Genomic DNA, 14,110 nt, shown 5'->3' with positions numbered 1-14,110 from the left:
CATTATGAATGGGAGCCGACGGTGATAGTCGAAATGCTGCGATTGTTCATCCTTTTGTTAAATAGCAGGCAGATCAACAGATGGCAGCACATACACGGCATATGACAATTGCCATGGCACACAATGTCGCCGAATTCGTATTTACATCAGGTTAAAAGAATCTGTCGCTCGCATCAAGTTAAATACTATTAATGGATCCACCCTGCATGGGATGCGGTGGGTTTAATTGGATTGAGTTTATTTCGATCTTTTTTAAGGTAGGGTTGAAATAAAAAAGACGGTATTAGTTTTTAGTAGCTTATAAATAAACCTTGGTGCAAAGTAAATTGAATTTAAACATCAGAATAGAACTTCATAAAATCTATGAATGATACTTCCCTATTTTTTTACATACTAGGAGACACCTTAATGTATCATATTTAACATTTATGAAACTCGTGTTTTTACCTATTTTTTTATTCGAAATATTTTGAGATTCCTGATTCCTAATTTTTGTTACCAAAAACTAGGTTTTTCTCGACGTAGGACTGGTTTATATAAAATCATGGTTTTCAACCCCAGTCTTGTTGTGTATTTAATATAGAATTTAGTCTAGCCTCCCACCAGTCTGATGATATCTGTAACGACGAAACCTGATCACTAGCCTTATAAAATAAAAGTAGAAATGCTATATTATTGTTGAGTAGATATACGAGTATATAATCTAGTTCCACCGAGAATGTTTGTACAAAACTGAAATCTAATAAAATTAAAAGGTGTTTGAGATTCTTTCATTGATCAAACCGCTTAATATATACATATGTATGTTACTTTATTTTATCTCCGCCTATCTTGAGATATCAATAAAAGGAATAGCAGGTTCAATAAACATTGATATTTTAACATGATGATTATGATATTTCAACAGTGGCCACCATCATCCCCAGATTTAGCTACATGTGACTATCATTGGTAGAATGGTGAATTTGAATTTGAATTTGAATGGTGATGACTGAAACTAACCTATGATAGATTATAAGCCATGTAATCGCCTAGGCTTCTATATTCTTCTGCAAACATAAATGTCGAGATATCAATAAAAACAATAAAAAAAATGTATATTAAAAGCATTGTTATTTTTTGGTATGGTAATAAAACACTCTCCTTACCATCCATTCTTTACTTTGTGTAATACCACTTTTTTTTAAGTGATGTAAACAATGGATGGTAAGGAGAGAGTTTTAAAAACAATAAATTTTATCCAAAATGGCAAATTCACCCTTCTTACAGTACACCAAAGATTCGTATATAACCGTTTGTATGTCGGTAACAAAATGTAGTTTGTTGCACAATATGGGGGTCTGTGGGTGCCGCTTTACGAATGAGCGATAATTTACCCTAAGGGTTGCTGTTAGCGCCCCTTCCCTTGTTGGCCGCGAATGCAAACATTACTAAATGGCCTCGGGTGTCGTAAAAAACGGCGTTTTGTACTTATGTTGTTACAATACTCGTATAACGTATATGATACTACTTATATGATAAATTGCAAAATAAAAAAAACTTTTTATTTATATATTGGATCCAAATTGGCCACACATGGGATGGAGGCCAGAGCAGACGCAGCGAGTACCAAATCTCTTCCAAGAACTTCACATGAGGACATTGAGGTGCATAACCGGAAATACTTTCTTCTTCCGTCAGTAACGACAAAACCCGGTTACCGGTCAAATAAAATAAAAATGGAAAAGCCATATAGTTGTGCATGTTTAACCTCGGCTCGTAACGCATGTCTGTGCTGAAACCTTTAGTGCATGTTGGTCTTCGGGTCGACCAAAAATTGCACATGTTAAACATTTTGTGTAGTTTTAAGTTTGTAAATAGTGCCATGGTGGTGAAGGGTAATAGATGTCTGTAGTGAAGTTCTAGTGATTCAAGAACAACGGTTCGAAGTTGGTTCATATATATAGAACTTCCAAGAGTATGAGTAGTGTGGTTGTCAATAATGGGTAGAATTGATGAATGTTACACGTGTGTAAAGTGATCACTTAAACTAGTCTATGTCGGTTTTCAGCCCCGTAAATGCTCAGACTTCCATATTCTTCTTCGTCTTTGATGAGATGTCAAAAAATAATATAAATTCGAAGATCTATAAGAAGGCAGAAAAAGAAGGGTTCAAATTACAAAGTATGTATTATTTTTATAAAACTCATTTGATGTCAAATATGTTTTAAAAAAAAATTCTTAATTATTTTTTAAGAACTAGATAAATGATATTTAAAACTGGATACGGTAGGATACAAAGGGTGGGATAAAAAGCGACCTAAACACTTTTTTATGGACTTTTTATTTCAAGGTCAAATACTAACGGTATTTCTGAATACGAGCATATGTGGATCTTAGGATGTCATTAGTGTGCTTTATTACTTTGGAACATGGTTCAATATGGAATATTATGATGTTCGAGATTAGGAATATGTTAAAGGTACAGTATACATATGTGCATAGGTAGACCAACACATCGTCATCTCAGTGCATCATGTGTACAGTATGGACTTACTTATTGGACCATGTTTGTGAACCTGATGATATGCAATCATATTCTACCAACATTCATATACACTGTATAGAATAAGACACAGTGCTGGATTGTCTCCAAAACGGATTTTAATTTTTTAAAAATACGACAAAAAATTCACATTCGGAATTTGAGAATTTCTACACAATATGATTGCTATTTTGATATACAAGCCGCATAGGCTTATTTAAAAACAGTGTTAAAACTAAAAACTCACCTTCACGCAACTTCCCGGAGGGGTATGCAGAAAGAATAGAACGTCATTTTGTCTTGCAAATAATCGTCTTTCCCATATTCATGCAACTCATCATACATACCCAACGATAGTTCCAATTTCTGATTTGGCTACTTTTAAGTATTTTTCCCTAATAAATTTGTTTAAATAACCTTTCTCGACTCAATCAATCCACATGCCCACACCATTTCAACACACTTTTCTTGATTATATCGTTAATACTTATCTCAGCTTTGCATTCTTACCTTATATAACCATTTGAACCATCTATAATTGGCACATTTATCTGATAGAACGCATATTGAGAAGCATTCAGTACCTATATTTAGATCCGTCATTTGCCAACTCCATGCATAAGATTTTGGATTTTGAATAAGCAATCTTCTTCTTCTTCTTCTTCTTCTTCTTCTTCTTCTTCTTTTTATAGATCCTAGGGATCTGTTTGTGCCTCCGCATGTCGCTCTTGGGATGTTGACTCTCAGTTGTCTTTCCACCTTTTCGGAGGTCTGCCTGGGGGTCTGCGTCCTTCAGGGATTCCTTGAAGGACGATACGCGGAAGACTGTTTTCTGACATTCTGTTGATATGTTCATTCCAGTATCGCCTTCGTTGTCGTCCCCACCTCACGATATCCTCCATCTTACACATGCTCCGGATATCGGTGTTTCTTACTCGGTCTCGCAATGTGTTTCCGGTTATAGATCGGAGAGTCTTCATTTCGGAGGTTCTAAGTCGAGATTTTGTTCTGGAAGTACATATCTGCTCTTGCCCCATAAGCGGCTATTGGTCGAAAACATGTTCTGTATATTTTCATTTTACTTTCTATTCTCATGTGTTTGTTCCTCGGTATAAGCAATCGAAAACGGGCATTTTCTTTTAATAACTCCTGAGATCCAAATACGCCTCTGTACTATAACAGAACTCCCTTCAATCTACAATGCACCGGTCAGTGGAGCGGTAAGTCTGTAACGAGGGCGGAGCGCCCTTTAGGTAAATCCAACCCTTCACTACACATCCAGAAAGCCTTCCGCCCCTACCCCCAACCTTCAATAAATCATTACAATATTGTGTGATCTTGGCAATGTGCAAATTTGTATAATAATACAACAGTAATGATCCAGTTATGCAACGAATTCACCCTCTCACCCCTATCGTATAAATTTGTACCCTTTTTCCACTTCCTAACCACTCTCTAGTTGTTCTCGATTTTAATACTGATCTAATGTGTCGACATTGATGAGGCAATAGGACATAAAGATTTAGTAGTGTCATATTAAAAAATATATATATGACAAGACTAATAAGACAAAAAAAAAATTAGCTATTTGACAAATCTTGATTGATATAAGATATTGAATCCATTGTTTCCATTGTATTGTTGTAGGGATCAACTTTATAAATTTATATAATTTATATTTGAAGCACTAAATTTGTGATTTTCCATTTTATAATTTAAACATAACTTTGTTTTAAAATCACTTTAAATTTATTAGTGATTTTAAAACAATGTTACATTTTAATTATTATTAAATTATCATTAACTTCACATATCCGCTATCATTAAGATATAAAAACTAAATATGCTGTAAGTCAATATTAAGTAAGTATTTATTGAAAGTAAGTAAATAATGTGTCGATATAATTTTCTAAAATAGTGCTATTGAATAAATGTATCGAAAAAAAATTAAACGAAATTCCAAAATTAACTATCTAACCATCACGTCACTCTCCGCATAGGTAGGCACGCCACACCAATATATCTTTGCAAAACAATTTTTGTTTTCTATATTAAAAGCATCGTTAACTTTGTGGTACGATAAAATAACACTCTTCTTATCATTTTTGCAGGTCTTTAATATATGTATGTAATTGCAACAAAATATTAATATTCAAATCATGAGCTGGATATTTCTACTTTTAATATGTATATCTCAACACAAATATCATGTGGGATTAGAGAAAATGAGGTTGCAATTTATATTGGGCATTAAACCTCTAACGATAACGCATGTTAAACCAAATACCAGTTAAAATGATACCTAGCATTATAAGGGAAGTCCAAGAAGGATGAATTTAACTGGTCTTTAAATTTTTATTTTAGTATAAATGTCAGACCGTAACAATTTTATTTTAATCTACATTTGACCTGATGATGGAATGATTATTCCCAAAGAAGTCTTTTGTTAAGTGGTATTACATCATGTAAACGGTGACTGTTATGGAGAATGTTGAATTTAACTGCTTCTAGGTATCTTGAAATAATGCAGGATATTTTCGTGGCCTATTTTTTTTCCACAAATCTTTCCTTAAATTTTCAATAAAGGTAGGCTTAAGTTATCTTCCCCTGCGGCTAGCGGTCGCAGATGGTGCCTTCCACTTCACTGCATACCCCCGAAGGGAGGTGTAAAGGTTATGGAGAGCCACGAGGGCGGAAGGGATTGACGCCTTTCAATATAATAATAAAGTAGGCACACCGCAACCGGGATATATCGTGATTCTTCCTTCCACAATACAGATTGCACGCTAAGATGGCGCAGACACAAAAACGCTCGGATCTAAGATCGAGCCAACAATGAGAGAAGAAGTAATGAAAAAGGGCGGGATACATAGATTTGATGGCATTTTTAATCAGTTAATCTTGAATCTTACCTTTTTCTCAGTATTTAATAAAAAAAAGAAGAAAAAAACAATTAATGCTATCTCATTTAATCATTGACAAAAAAATATGCGCTTAATATGAAGAAATAGTAGATGGAAAATGTATTTTAATTTATACTAGCTGGACCCAATATATGAATAAAAATAAAAAATTTAAATATATTATTTGTGATTACTTAACAAATGAGATGATATGATTTTCTTTTCAATATTTCCTTGTTTTTTTTTAATATTTGATTTTTTCCTTATTTTTTTTTTGATAGTATTTCATCTAGAAATTTTACCTGATAAGTCGTTTTTCATGAATTGATTCAGCAGTCTTTTTATGGTCTATCTATCCTAGAAAATGTATTTTTTACTCGGTAATTTTTTTTCTATTACTCGTTAATTTTTTTTTTTCATAAATAGCTCCGGTAATCACTTAGTGGTAATATCTATTCATTTTTGTTTTAAGTTTTCCTCGGTAAATACTTTTTCTTAAAATCTTTACGTCATAAGGACGTAACAAGACTTAAATACGGTGTTTGAAATTGACGCGGAATGCATCGAAACGCGTATCACAATAGATTTGAAGAAATAATGGTATTTAAAAATCAAATTTAAATTAAAAATAGTATATTTTGTCGCAATAATATCTAGATGGGATTGAAAAATAGAAATCTTATTGAAATTCATATTTAATAAATTTTTTACAAAAAAAAAATATTGGAGAAGTGTATGAAACTGAAAAGATTATAAAAGTAAAATAAAACTAATAAATGTAGAGAAATAAAAATAGAATCTCATAATATTTTTTCAATTCATTTAAAAATCACACAAAAAAGAGGTTTGGAGGCGCCGGGTATCGATCCCGGTACCTCTCACATGCTAAGCGAGCGCTCTACCATCTGAGCTACGCCCCCGGTTGACTATACCTCCAATAAAGCGAGTGAAATAACACAATCGTAACCTTGCACTGATTTACGTAACGTAAAATACGTATACCAACTAGTTACTACTGTTAATGACGAAACGAGATCAACTACTTTCCTTATGGGTGTGGACAGCTACAAGCGTATTCTGTGCACACAACAGTCAATACAAGAATTCAAGGCTTTCCCTACTAGCTTATTACGCTCACACCATGAAAAATTTAACGTAAATATTATGTTAAGGCTATTTAATCGACGTAACATTTAATGTAATATAATTTTTTGCTTACAAAAAACATTGTTTTTGTATTGAAAGAATAAGTTTTTCTTTGAAATAAATATATGGTTTTGAAAAAAAAAGTTTTTGAAAGGTTAGGAGTTAAAAAATGAAAAAATATATATTTTTATTCTTTGAATGTTTTTTGCAGATACTTTAGAATGTCTTAGAAACAAGTACATAAACCCTGATGATGACAAGGTTCTTATCGAAACCGGTTGGATAAAGTGTACCAATAAAAAGTGGTTAAAACAAATTTGTTTTATTTTTTTTTATTTTAAAATAAAAATTAAAAAAATCTAATACATACTCTTTAAAAAATGTGCGCAGGCAATACTTGTGGCTTCTCGTGCAGCCGGTCACGTACTGAACGGTATAATTGATAGTACATCCTCAAGCGCGATATGCTAGGTAGTAAGAATTTTTTATCAACCCAGTAAAACGAACCTAAGACTACATATTAACTCGACATAGCGATAATACCACAAGTGCTTGTGTACCGATAGAAATTTAATTAAAATGAAATGCGTCTTAAAATAAATTTGATATCGCAACATAGCTGAAGAAAAATAGAAGTATGGTCATTTAGAGGGCTTACGAGAGATCATGTAATGTTTTGCCTAGTAAGTAATGATAAACAACAAATAAATGTTTTAAATATATGTTTTTAAATCATTATTTGATTCACTGTGGTAATATCTATTATTTTTTTTAGAATAAAATAATGAAATCAAAAATAAATAGAACCGGACAGCTGGTTAATTAAAATTTATGTGTAAAAAATTACATACGAGTAGTTGTTATTTTATTCTATAAAATGCAGTTCCACCAAGAAATACCTCGTCAGTACCTACAAAATTTATATCTAATATCCATTTTGAATTTAAGTTTTCCTTGGTACACTATTTCCTTATTCATTATATTTGAAACAAGGGTATTTACCAAGTAAAACTTAAATTTATAATATTGATAATTTAATTCTCGTATCAATCAACATACAATTCGCTCACTCCTTTCAAGAACGTCATAATTCAAAAACCTTCATTTTTCAGGAGAACGTTTTTAAAGTATAAAAATATAAAACAATGTATTTAAAAAAAATTATTAAGCCACTTATTGAACATTTTACTGTGCCACACATCTTTTTGGGTAAAACCTGGAGGTTCTTTCTCCATTTAAAAAATATTTATTATATTTAAAAAAATTATCAAACAATACCTTTTCCTCCAAATTCAAAAACAACTCTATTTGCCCTGTAGCGGGTAAATATTAAGTCAAAAATATGCCACTTTTGCTGGGATAAAGTACATTTTCTAGACATTCCGAAAACATGCACAACTGAAAATTTATGATTTTTTATTTATGACGTTCTTGAAAGGAGTGAGCGAATTGTGATAATTTGTCATTGTAAAGTTTGAGAACGACTGGTCTCAAGAGATGCTCATTCCTCGACAGGCATTGAGGGTCCTTACGTAGATATGACGAAATAAAAGCACAAACAGACGCAAGTTGGTGCCCTTCAGGTTGCGAACAAGGTATCAGGGGCGCAGACAGAGGAGGAGCTTCCCTGTGGTAAACGCAAATATCAAGGAGCTTTTACATGAGTGTACAACTGTGTATTATACATAAATATCATTGACATGTACACGGGTATTAAGAAACACATATGTTTATTTTAGATATCTCAACTTAGATAAAGAAGAATATAGAAGTCTGAGTTATGACCAATCATAGGCTGGTCATGTTATCATTTTACATGCGTGAAATACATATATATATATATATATATATATATATATATATATATATATATATATATATATATATATATATATATATATATATATATATATATATATATATATATATATATATATATATATGTATATATATATATATATATATATAGTTTATTGTCATTTCTTTAAACATTTTTATGTTATATACTTACGTACATTTAATTTATTTCGTTGTATTTTATACATTGCATATATCATATGAACCTTGGAGGCTTGCGCCCTTCACATGTCGTTAACCTTCCTTATGACAAATAGCATGCTTTTTCACAGGTGCCCTAAATTATTATGAATATGTCCCTCAGAATAAAAAAAATGTTTCACAAGTATTGTGAAATTGAATACATTAGAAATGTGTGCTTTCTTATTTCTTTCTTTTCCATTTAATATTTTTTAAATATTTATAAATATAAATATGTATAATAAAGCTTGTTGGTTTCAATCGGGGTTAGCATTTATTCTCAGCTACTCGGTGCCTTAGTTAATTTCAGTTTTATATAAATTGGCTCCTAATGACGAGACAAGGTTAGAGTGATCCGTGAAGTGGTTAGGTTGGTACCTACCCTTCCAAGTATACCTCCATCCCTCTTCAAACATCTATTTATTTTCATATATTTCATCCCTTCCAAGCATGATCAAATTATTTGTCCATGAAAATTTGTTAAAATAATTCATAATTTAACACAACCGTAAAATATTTATTTATACTCAATATTATTAATATTTAAAGCATTTACTTTGTGGTTAGTCATTTTTACTAATTTACTAATTTTTACAAAAATGTCCGCCTCCGTAGTGAAATAGCTACCGTTCTGGAGGTCCCGGGTTCGATTCCCAGGGGGGTCAAATAAATATAATTGATTTTTTCACTCCAATATTTATTTCATATTACCCTGGACTGGTTCCTAGAGCGGAAGGCTGATCACCTTTCCTTTATGTGTTAACGATCAAGATAACACTGCGTTTATATGATGCAGTGCCCTATGCACCATTGGGGTGCGGATAAGGGTTTGAATTACAAAAATGTAAAAAATATTAGTATATAACCACTAACCGAGATTTTTATGTCTACCGGCTTCGAGACCGTCTCGGTTGTCAACCAGTTTGTCCTGACGAAGAGACGGGTAACCGGTAGACTTAAAAACTTCGGTGAGTGGTTATATACTAAAAATATTAACATTTTTATAAAAAAAATATTTGTTGGAAATGCTTATACATTACATACGTAGTGCGAGTAAAAAAAATGTAATAATTATTGAATAAATGTTAAAATTTATGTGAATTACACAAATTGAACGATGAATGATAAGGATAGTGTTACATTATTAATTATATATTAATTATTGTATTTTTGGTCCGCCTCCATACTGTAGTGGTAAGCGCGCTAGGCTACCATGCTGGAGGTCCCGGGCTCGATTCCCAATAAGGTCAAAATGAATTTTAGTGATTTTTCAATTCAAATATGCAGTCAACTTTTGATGTGTCAATCTTTATTTGTAATTCTGGACTGATATTTGAAGCGGAAGGCTATACGATGCAGTGCCCTATGCACCATAGCAGTGCAGATAAGGGTAGGAAGAAGAAGAAGAAGACTAATTTCATTTTATTTCACGATCGCGTATAACCGGAAACGCGTATATACAATTCGCGTATAAATTTGAATTACTTGAACGATTATCTACGTAATATTCTAGTTACGAAATAAATACAGGTTTTTACGTCACGTTAACTTAAGCAAGGTTACGTTTGTATTATTTTAATGCAATTTCACTAGATCAATGCACAGGGGGCGTAGCTCAGATGGTAGAGCGCTCGCTTAGCATGTGAGAGGTACCGGGATCGATACCCGGCGCCTCCAAACCTCTATTTTAGTTTTTTTTTTAATTTAAAAAAAAAAGGTTTTTTTTTTTTTTTTTTAAATTTATAACATTTCGATTGTGTCCAAATACTTGTTCTCGAATCTGGATTATCTCCAATTATAGGAGTCATTTTTATTTCATTTTTTTGACATCTCTTCAAAGAAGAAGAAGAATATGGAAGACTGGGCATTTACGGGACTGACGACCGTCATATGCTGGTTTAAGTGACCACATTACACACGTGTAACATCCACCAATTCTACCCATTATTAACAACCACACTACTCATATTCTTGGAAGTTCCATATATATGAACCAACTTCGAACCGTTGTTCTTGAATCACTAGAACTTCACTACAGACATCTATTGGTGAGATGAAAAGAAGCTTTTTATTGAGCAGAAACTCTTTTATTAGTATGTAGGTCTTAATCCTGGATTTATAATTACATACATGAGAAACGCAAGAAAATATCATTTTCATATTTATTACTTTAGCGTATAATTTGACCAGTTAATTTATTTTACAACATTTCGAGTGTATCCAAATAGTTTATTTAATATAAATTAGTTTATTTAATGGGTAGGTATTTGAAATCTTTCCCTATCGTTCATAATTTTCACCCCTTTGTATAAATTCATCAAGGCTCATAGCATGAATGTTAATACACACCCCTCGTGATTATTTTGCGGTTTTTATGCCGTGATTCTGAACGCATGAAAACAACGCGAGATTCTTCCCTTGTTAGCGCTAATATTTTGCGAAAACAAAAGGTTTGTATTTAAATTCATACTTAATAAAATCTCTTAATCCACTCGAAGGAATAAGCTGAGAAGCGAAATTAAATTTTGTTTGTAATAACAACTTCTGAAGAGCTCGTTTCGTTAAAATTGAGGGGATAAATAAATTCAACCGGTTAAAAATATAGCGATTCAGAAGTAACCTGATATTTATAATACAATTATATTAATCACTTTTAATCAGTCTTGATAAAGAAGCATTTAGCTTTTAAACCAGTAGACATTATAATTCAGTTATAATAAAATATTTATATTGATTTTCAAACGATTTATTTTTTATTTATTCAGCATTAACTTTGTGGAATGACATCTTGATTTTTTAAATTGATCACTTGATGAGTTTTATTTAAATATACAAAAAATATATTTAAAAAATTGTTAGTTTTAATTTTTACCAGAAGATGAAAACATCTGTAAGTTTTTGAAACTAGTCGTATATATAAATAAAGCTCATTAAGTGGTATATTCAAGTGTTTAATAAAAAATATTAAAACGAAGTTACATTTTAGTTATAAAATAGAAAATCACAAAGTTAGTGCTTAAAATATAAATTATACAATTAGATTAACTTCAATTTGAGTATTAAATATATTTTTCGTACAAGTAAAAGACAGTTACTTGTTCGTAAAGTTAACACGAATCACTTGAGGGAAACTGTAAAATTGAAAAAAAACACGAAACAAGTAATATATTCTAAAATTGGCTGATTCAAGTGATCACTTCTTACACTGTGTAACATCAATCATTCTATCAATGATTGACAGCCACACTTCTAAAATTACAAAACTTCATCAAAGATATAGGTAAATGGTTTGATTTTTTTTTTTTTGTTAGTTGAAACCTTCACAGACTTCCATTATCTTCTTCATCTTTGTTATGATATCATAAAATAATATATTTACAAATAACTCCTCAGTGGAGAAATTCAGGGGTTTGTGAACAAAGATTTGCACAAACTTAAAATATTATTAGTATAGCAGTGTTAGTCAAAAAAATTTACTTAATTAAGTAAATACAATGCCTACAGCTGTATTTTAAATATTGATGACCTCTGTAGTTTTTTAAACTAGTCGTGTTTACTTTTTTTTAATGTGGTCTTATAAATGCAAGTGTTTAATTGATTTAAATACTCATTTTAATCCCACAACTTCAATGTATTGTATTTTTTTTATTTTAAAAAATAAAATTTGTTCAGTTACATTTTGATCCACCTTGGCACCATGGCAAGACCATGAGACGCCATCTCTGTAGCAGATGTTATGGTAATTCTGCTAAACTTCTGCAACAAATACTCTGACAATATTTACACAGATTTCCTTGAAGGCTTCTGCGCGTCAAACTTATGAAACAAAGGAAATACTGTTTATTTTTATAATTACTTGCGTGTCTGAAAGGGTTAATTTTGAAAATATTATTTTTAGCTTTAAATATAATAACGCACATTAGATTTAATGCTTGGCCTAAACTTATCTTATAGAAAATTGTTTAATAAGCTTTTCACAACATTTTTAGTGTGTCCGAATACTTGTTCACAAAACTAGGTTTCTCCGCTTACAGTAGGCGTTATTTTTACAATTTTGACATCTCAAGATAGATGAAGAAGAATATGGAAATCTGGGGATTTGCGGAGCTTATTCATTTTTATTTTATATGAGATCAAAGTCGCATCCTTTATGTCAATTCGACCATTTTCGTTCTACATATAATGACCTCCCTCTGTATGAAAGGTCTCTCTTAAGACCTACGTGAGTCTGTCTTGGTGGCAGTAGTTTCACCTTCTTACAGGGCCTGTGACCTGTCAGATTCTATGTTGCATCCATGTTGAGATGTCAAAATTGTAAGAAAAAAACTAAAGGGGAGAAACCCAGATTTCTGAACAATTATTAGGACACACTCATGTTCAAAATGTGACTAAAATATTCTGGTCAAATTATAAGCAACGTAAAAAACACATTTAAAAAAAAAATACTATTTCCCAAAGTCTGCCTCCGTAGTGTAATGGTCAGCACGCTCAGCTACCGTTCTGGAGGTCCCGGGTTCGATTCCCAAGGGGGGTAAAATAAATACAAGTGATTTTTTTCACTGCAATATTTATTCAATATTACCCTGGACTGGTACCTGAAGCGGAGGGCTGATCACCTTTCCTTCATGTGTAAAACGATCAAGATAACACTGCGTTTATATGATGCAGTGCCCTATGCACCATTGGGTGCGGATAAGGGTTTTATTATTATTTTTCAAAAAAAAGGTGTGGAATTTCATAAATTAGTTTAACTGTACATTCTCCACTCGTTCGATTCACATGCTCACACCATCTAAACATATCTTAATTTATTTTATCGATAGTGCTTATATCGTGGATATTGTACATACACTACATTAACAACTGACTTTTTGTTTTGATATTTTACCATAAGCATTTAAATCCATGTACATTTTCTTTTAAACTGCATAACTTTTTTTTTACAACATTTTGAGTGTGTCCAAATACTTGTTCACAAAATCTGGATTATCTCCAATTACAGGAGTTATTTTCATATTATTTTTTGACATCTCATCAAAGATGAAGAAGAATATGGAAGTCTGGGCATTTACGGGGCTTACGACCGTCATAGGCTGGTTTGAGTGATCACTTTACACACGTGTAACATTCACCAATTCTACCCATTATTGACAACCACACTACTCAAATTTTTGGAAGTTCTATATATATGAACCAATTTAGAAACCTTGTTCATGAATCACTAAAACTTCACTGGATACATCTATTGGTGAGATGTAAAGAAGCTTTTTATTAAGCAGAAACTCTTATATTAGTATGTGAGATCCGAATCCCGAATTATAATCACACACATGAGAAACGCCAGAAAATACCATTTTCATTTTTATTATTAAGCTTATAATTTGACCAGATAATTTATTTACAACCTTTTGAGTGTGTCCAAATACTTGTTCACAAAATCTGGATTATCTCCAATTACAGGAGTTATTTTCATATTATTTTTTGACATCTCATCAAAGAT

General features: G+C 31.8%; 2 non-coding genes across 2 annotated transcripts; one reads left to right on the top strand and one right to left on the bottom strand.

Annotated features, from left to right (window-relative positions):
* Nucleotides 1-6,274: 6,274 nt before the first annotated feature.
* On the bottom strand, nucleotides 6,275-6,347 carry TRNAA-AGC (transfer RNA alanine (anticodon AGC)). The gene has a single exon. It is a non-coding gene; the product is annotated as a tRNA-Ala (tRNA).
* Nucleotides 6,348-10,214: 3,867 nt separating this feature from the next.
* TRNAA-AGC (transfer RNA alanine (anticodon AGC)) lies at nucleotides 10,215-10,287 on the top strand. The gene has a single exon. It is a non-coding gene; the product is annotated as a tRNA-Ala (tRNA).
* The last annotated feature ends 3,823 nt before the right edge of the window (nucleotides 10,288-14,110 follow it).

This window comes from Brachycentrus maculatus, unplaced genomic scaffold (genome assembly GCF_059751285.1).
Source record: "Brachycentrus maculatus isolate JH-2025_06_01 unplaced genomic scaffold, ASM5975128v1 h1tg000138l, whole genome shotgun sequence".
Lineage (NCBI taxonomy): Eukaryota > Metazoa > Arthropoda > Insecta > Trichoptera > Brachycentridae > Brachycentrus > Brachycentrus maculatus.
The sequence above is the reverse complement of the archived record's forward strand: the minus strand, read 5'-3'. Positions and strand labels throughout refer to the sequence as shown.